Source organism: Periplaneta americana, chromosome 16 (genome assembly GCF_040183065.1).
Source record: "Periplaneta americana isolate PAMFEO1 chromosome 16, P.americana_PAMFEO1_priV1, whole genome shotgun sequence".
Lineage (NCBI taxonomy): Eukaryota > Metazoa > Arthropoda > Insecta > Blattodea > Blattidae > Periplaneta > Periplaneta americana.
The window spans coordinates 134,531,742-134,539,953 of NC_091132.1; the positions used below are offsets into that span (position 1 = coordinate 134,531,742).

At 36.7% G+C, this 8,212-nt stretch overlaps 1 non-coding gene across 1 annotated transcript; it reads left to right on the forward strand.

Annotated features, from left to right (window-relative positions):
* The first annotated feature begins 7,002 nt into the window (after window positions 1-7,002).
* On the forward strand, window positions 7,003-7,075 carry TRNAT-CGU (transfer RNA threonine (anticodon CGU)). The gene has a single exon. It is a non-coding gene; the product is annotated as a tRNA-Thr (tRNA).
* Window positions 7,076-8,212: the final 1,137 nt, after the last annotated feature.

Genomic DNA, 8,212 nt, shown 5'->3' on the forward strand with positions numbered 1-8,212 from the left:
TACTTCCTGGCAGCAGCTCTTATTACTGCTTATAGTATACCTCAAATATTTGAAGCTGTCCACTTGCTCTAGCGTTTACTCTATTTGGTTGCAAATTTCTCCTTCAATTCCCGTTCACATTGTCGAGCCAAGAGTTCCAACTGCAATTCAATTGAAGCACGATCAACCTCCATCGAATATGGAGTCGCGAATATTTCAAAAATACATCACAGTCTATTATATACAGTCACGAAGCTTGGGATGATTTTTTGCAATTCTCGCGATAGTTGCTAGCCTCTTGGAGCGCTGTGAATACTAGGAAAATAGACTGTGCAACAGCCATCGTGATCTAATACAGGCCGTAAGGCAGACCATGTGACTCGCTTAACCCGATCACGAAGGGTGGCATTTCAACCATATAAATTAATTGGAATGCATAAACAGTAACATATGTTTCTCTAAAATGTAGTGTAATTCCATTAATAAAATTTAAAACAATGATTATGAGACACTTCAGACATAATTAACTTGCGAGTTAAGACGTAATATAATTTTTGGTATGAAAATTACGTTGTTCGTATGTGTAATGCCTGCCTTTATTTCGATTAAATATTGCGAAATTCTTGTACATTCATTTATGCACGATTCAATAATTTTCAGTTGCACCGCACGGATACTTAGATATGTTAAATTATAGGTTATGTTTACTGTACCAGTTGCCCCTTTCTGACTAATTTTAGTGGTCTCCAATGCCCTGCCACTACATACGTATGTTGTGTCATATGGAAATTATAGGTTTGTGTACTATATTTAACTTGTATTCCTATATTCACAATTACACATTATAATTAAACAATGTTATGTATGACACCCGCCACATTCTATTTGTCTGTATTTTAATACTACAATTGAGCACTGAATTATTGTATTTATCTACTATCTAAGAGACGAAGTAACACAATCGTACGTACACTAATTTCATAGGAGTGGTATGGTAAATTTTGTGTCTACAATTAAGGAAGGTAGATGTGCTAAATTAAAATCACAATATAAATTCGTTTTTATTGAACCTCAAAATAGCTTCCATTCTAAACTTGTTGATGCGAATAGATTATGTTAAAACGTAAAATTCTCTTCACATTAAAATAACACAGTTTTGTAATTATTTCTGCAACATATTATGCAACAAGAAGTAAACGGAACTTATGGACACATTACACTAAATAAAGCTTAACAATGATAAGCAATAAAGTTATAATATAATATTTCACTGAAATAGAAAACCCGAACATACATTACGGCTTGGTCTAGATCGAAAAGGCATTGACTGTGCCGTATTTCGCTTTGTTGTGAAAAGTTGTGTAAACTGTGAAATGTTCGTTATCGGTTGTAATAACTGTAAATGGCTAAAATACAATAATTTGAATAATAATATGGAACAAGGAGATGTTTGTGGTACTATAAATATTGTAAGAAAAAGAGTTCAGAGTTATCCTTCTTCCGAAAGATCCAGGAAGGTGAGTTTATAAAATATAATATATACTTTGTCAGGTTTGTCAGGGTTTTGATCGGTTTCTGTAGACTGACACTCCTTCAAAATGTTTACTATGGCCACACGCTCCTCTCCTTCAAACTTGTCATATTCATTAGCGTGATGCGAATAATGTCTTTGTAAGTTGGACTTTTTAATGCTATGGAGAACCTTTCCACAAACTAGACATTTAGCTGTTTCATCACAGTACATTTTTTCTGTGATGAAGTTTGTTGGACTAACTTCTATTGGAGTGCGTTGTATGTGGTAGAGTCCTGCAAAACCGGTTGAAAGCCGAACAAACTTGCAGAGCGCTACTGAACGCCTGGCTTTATAGGCAGTATGCGAAGTACATCTGCTTGCGTACTGCCTGAGTATTCGGTTTAACGTGTACTCGAGTTGATCCGATCTCTCTGTGGGTGGACGGCTCTGGCGTATAAAATGAAGATCACAGTGAACCATCCAGATATTATAGCTGCGGAACATCAAGAGGAAAAAACAGCATGCAGCGTGAAACTACAGACGTTGTAAAGCGTAAATTGCAGAAAAATAACTTTCGGTATCCACAAATTACCAAGGTTGTAATTTTTGCTTACACTAGAAAACTCAATTATAATATTACAATAATGGCATACTTAAAAAACAATATACTCGATCAATAGTAAAACTAAAACAAAAATAACTTTATATCTTCTGAAACCTACTACAACCAATGCTTTTAGTATGTTTACTATGACTAGAGAATTAAACGTAATATAGGTTTTCCATTCATTTAAGTGAACCTTATCGCCCCGTACAATCTGCAGGGTTATTTCACTTCTACCCTGTATATGAATAGCTACTGTTTTGGAGGAATGCATTTAGAGTTAATAATTATTTAATTTTATATTTTGTGATTAATTGTAATTCTATTTTGGATTTATTTACTTATTATGTCTCACATTATACATTATGCTCATTTCATTTTCTATATACTAAATTGATGGAAAGATCACCAAACAACTCTAGCCTCTCTAGCAACACTTGTGAAACGAATATTGGTCATTCCATGAATAAGTGTTTCCACCGAGCGTAACTTTAGACTAGTAAAAGAGATTTATTAATACATAAACACAAGAAGTCCACTCTGATCATGTAGTCTATGATAATAGGCCCTAATAATAACTGTGAACATCAAATAGTTGATATTAGCACGTGTGTAATAAAATAGTTCTTTGAATGACACTTGTTTTCTCTGAAGTAGATCTTTTCTATACAGAATGATTTGTTTCTAAACCTTGCTATTCTTTTGTTATTTGTAGTTTAGAAATGTGTAAATTATACTTATTTTGTACAGAACAGCAACCATTGGGAGCCAAAGTAATCGTATTGTTGAAAATAACATTACTGTTTATCTTTTTAAATTTATTTCTTAATAAATAATATTGCAACTGATTAGAATAATTAAAAGCATGCAACTATTGTTTTAGAGGTAGGCCTGTACATTTTTTTTTAGTTTAAAGTACAAACGTCATAATGGACTTATGTACTTATTTCCTATTAAGTTTTATAATGAATTGTAATTATATTTTTGAATATGTTTACATTATGATATTTCACATTATACATTACGTCTATTTCCTTCGATGTCACTGTGTCCATTGTTCATTTATTTGTTACTATTCAAATTACTGCAAGTTCGAAATACAAAAATAAATGTATTAAAGTGTCAAATTATTTATATTCCTATTTGAAGCAAACATATTTTTGTAATTAAACAAAATAAATATCCTTCAATATTATTACTCTCTTTGTATAGCCTACTGAGAGAATGTTAAAGAGTTATTTCTTGATGAAATGTACCTGGTGTTATTTTCTTCCTCCTTACCATTTCTTTCTGTGTGAGATTTGTGTTCTAAATAAATCGCGATCTTACATGAACTTATGTAATATCGATCATTGGGTTATACAAATCGAACAAGATTCAGTCAATATGTGACGAGAAAGAGTTACGACGTAATCAAATGATGAATTTATGACGTATACTGTTTAACACTGTATAGAAAAACGCCAGCTATATAGCGTTTATTGGTAAGAAAAATATACATGGCTTGTGCACGTCTTGTTCTGTGAAAAACTATAACATTGTTTAACATATCTATAAGCAACTTTAATTAGTAAAACTCTAAAAGTTTAAAATATAAATGATACTTATAAAGTTACTGCAAGTTCAGAATAATAAAGAAAATATATGTGTTATAGTGTCGAATGAACTGTAAGAATACTTGCAAACACTTTTTTTCGATAAGACAACGTAAATTTCTTGTTACTCCGGTTGTGTACTCGAAAAACGTTATTTTCATGTAAATGCGCCTGATGTTCTGTCTACTCTGCAATACATCAGGCGTAATCGCTCGACAACCGAGTTATTCGGCCCGATGTTCATCGTAGCCGGTTGAGCTCCGACCGGTCGAATCTAAACCGGTTGTGTGCGCGGTTTTGCAGGTCTCTAGTAGGTGGGTTAGTAGAAGACCTAGTGTAAGCCGTTTAAACAACCAAGAACTGTCAGTACTTAAGTTTAGTAATCAATCTTGAAATACAAGGCGTAGTACAAGTGATGAAATGAGGATGATGATTATGATGATGATGATTACTCGTAGCCACGTGGGCCACTCGTCGCCCTCCTCCGCGTTTCTGCTTACTGCAGAGCTACTGTAATAATAATAATAATAATAATAATAATAATAATAATAATAATAATAATAATAATAATAATAAAATGAATTATACATCTTGATTACGCAAACTTTTAACACTATTCACTTCGGAATATGTATTATATGTCTTGCTCGTGTTAAATTTTTTCGTACCTGGTTAACATGTTTCGGCTTGCTATTGGCCGTCTTCAGAACTGGTTTTTGCTGGTCTTGGCGCCTTTTGTTTTGTTTCCTGTGGGATGTGACTCCACATTACACTACACAAACACACCCCCACAGGAAACAAAACAAAAGGAGCCAAGACCAGCAAGAACCAGTTTCGAAGAAGGCCAATAGCAGGCCGAAACATGTTAACAGGGTACGATAAAATTTAACACGACCAAGACATATTCCGAAGTAAATGAATGAGTTGCTCCAATGATCACCGCGCCTTTTTATGACCTGCCCATAGTGACGCTACGGTGATCTTTGAAGTCCGCGTGATCGCCTCTATTCGGCTTGGCGTCCCCACGCTTTAACCAGTGCAATGACCTGATTCTGGACTTTGAAAGATAAGCCCTTAGTCATTAATCCCAGTACATACATGACTCAATTAGTAATTATTAGACAGTGGATGCGGGATGACTTATCGTTGAATGTAGGTGCACATTTACTATATGTTACATTTTGTTTCATTCAGACCATTGGATCAACAGGTTTTAAACGTAGACAGACGTCAACATGCTACTGTATCTCCGTACAGTTAGATGGAAAAGAAAACTGCAGTACTGTAGCACATACCTCGTCATCATTGATGGAATTACTAGCGTTGCAGTAAACGACGATATATTCTCGTAAGTTGTCGAAGCTGAATCGTCTTCGCCTATCGCTTAAACAGTTTTTGTATCGAGAGAATTTCTGAAGAAAATCTCTAAAATGGGGATCACTCAATTTCTTTAGAGGAATATTTGCACTGAGCATCATGTTGCGCATGACGTTTCGTTTAGACTCGCAAAACTAAATGATGATGATGATGATGATGATGATGATGATGATGATGATGATAATGATGATGGTTCCTCAGATTTCATTTCAACGCATTTCCTGTGCGATATACTGTTGCAATGTTTCTTTATAGCCTGAGTTGTTCTGGCTTTTATTTCAATTTTACATACATTACACACGATATTGTATTCGTTAATACATAAAATGTCACTATCATACTTCTTAATTGCATCTCGTATCTCTGAGCGAATTTAACGTTTTGACTTCGACATTATGAATGAATCAGCACTACAGTATTCAACTCGTACTAAATACTTGAGCAGGAAAACACAACTGCACACAATGTGGACCGAGGTTCCTTCGTTATGTACGCTGCTGTACTCGCCAGGTACACAAAAGACGAACGACGCGGCACGTGCCATATACTCCGATACGAAACAACTTCCTTTTTCTTAAGTCATCCCGCATCCACTGTCTAGTAATTATCGATCAGGTATGCACGAGTGTGAGTCTTACAATGTCAACAATGTTACTCTTAACATTAATTACAATCATAACAATTATAATCATATCAATTACAAGCATACCAATTATGATCATATCAATTACAAGCATACCAATTATGATCATATCAATTACAAGCATACCAATTATAATCATATCAATTACAAGCATACCAATTATAATCATATCAATCACAATCATACCAATTATAATCATATCAATTACAAGCATACCAATTATAATCATATCAATTACAAGCATACCAATTATAATCATATCAATTACAAGCATACCAATTATAATCATATCAATTACAAGCATACCAATTATAATCATATCAATCACAAGCATACCAATTATAATCATATCAATCACAATCATACCAATTATGGCCCTACACTTCCCAGACGGGCATAAACACAGGAGGTGCAGTAGATCTACGATTACCACTAGTTTCCGAACCTGACATGTTTGCTTATAGGCGATATCACGCTCTGATATTAACATTATTCGTAATTGTTCTCGCTAACTGACTGAACAGTCGCGTCCAGTTGCATGCGAGTGATGAAACATGTCGGGCGTGACGTAGTTGTTTTTCTCTACAATAGCAGCAGCTGTCGAGTGTCTCGGAATAACAGAGCCAGCGATCAACTGTCACTTCTGCTTCTCTCCTGTTGCCCAAATATTTAGCCACAGCGGCACAGGGTAATTGGCAGGCTCTCTACAACTCAACTATAAACCCACTTAACAAGCAAAAGTATAACAGCTCCCAATTATAATGGAAGACGTCTAAGACGCAACTTAGATGCTGGTGTGGGTTCGAGTCCCGCTTATGACGGTAATGTTTGCTTATTATCATTGTACTCGTAACGTTCGGTTGACTTTATTATAGATTTATTAATTTGTCATACAGAATAATATCTGTAATATTGACAATTAATATTTGAGGAGAAAAATTCGATCCGACGCCGGGGATCGAACCCGGTTCCTTGGTTCTACGTACCAAGTGCTCTGACCACTGAGCTACGCCGAATTCAATCCACAGCGCCACAGCCACAGCCACAAATATTAATTGTCAATATTACAGATGATATTCTGTATGACAAATTAATATATCTATAATATTCTCTCAGCTAGCAGTGCATAATAACTGCGGATTCCCGGCCAACAAGTCACTCAGCTGAGTGCGCTCCTAGTATAATGGCAGTTGACATTGGACATATACGTCAACATATATGCCTAACTTGGAGTCAGGCTACAAAGGGAAACATTGAAGGAGGAAAGTTCGAATCGGTGCTGTGGATTGAATTCGGCGTAGCTCAGTGGTCAGAGCGCTTGGTACGTAGAACCAAGAATCCGGGTTCGATCCCCGGCGCCGGAGCGAATTTTTCTCCTAAAATATTAATTCGGTTGACTTGCCGAAACGCATGACATAGAAGTCTACCTAGACGAAAACTCAAAAATGTAAACTTGCGAAAAGTGTTGTTAGAACGTTTGCACCCAGAAATCTTAGTCAATAAATGGTTGTTAACAATTCATCCTCCTGTATTTATTAACAATTTGGGTATTCATTCAGTTCAACGTATGCTACGTATCAAATTAAAAGAAAGTTGCTCGAATTTTCTCTCGATTTTATTCTTGTACTCCCACTTTCATTGGTCCGTGTTTCTTGCTCAACATCAACTTGTTTTTTCTCTCACTTTCAACATATTGTGACAGCTGCACCGGGGTTCGAACACGTGTCCGACAGGGCGCGCGGCAGACGAAACGCTGGTACAGGGAGCATCTGCATGCTGAGAGGGCAGAGGGGGTGTATTACAGCAACGCGGCGAGGGGAGGTTGCGCGCGCATCTGCTACCTGCCGAGTGAGGATGGAAGCAAATTGCTAAGTGCGGAGTGAAGGGGGGACGGACCCTCCCGAATCGTCCAGAAATCCGTCAAAGTGGAGATATCCAGATAATTCGAGAGAGCTAGCTCTGGACACCCGTAGAAATTTCTCGTAACTATGGTTTAGTTATAAAAGAAGAAACGCGAGTGAACTTGAGCAGTTTATTCAGCCCGTCAGTAAGCCAGTGTTGTTAAAGTTAGTGGAGAGCAAGCCAGACAGTCTTGTGTAGCAGCTTCGAGACCAGAGCGCGACTTGAGTTGTGTCCGTAACTGTGGAGCCTGAAGCCCGGAGTTCGAGTGCAGTGGACCGCAGTTGGGAGACCTGAGTTCGAAGTGCAGCGGATCGTCTCTAAAGGTCTGGGGTTCGAGATTCTGTGAACGCGTGTGACTGAGCTAGAAGAACTAGCCATGACAAACGAGCTGTGAACTGAGAACTGACAGTTCTGTGTTGTAAATAGTGCTTTGTGAATATTAGTTAAGATTAACAGTTCATTGTTGTTCGTAATAGTCCAAGTAAATTGTCATTGTCGTTCATGGAGTGCAATAACGAACGCTGTGTTACTGTATGGAGAGCAAATCCCATTGTTGACGGGAATGAAATTAAATTATATAAGGTGAAGAGTTATTGTTG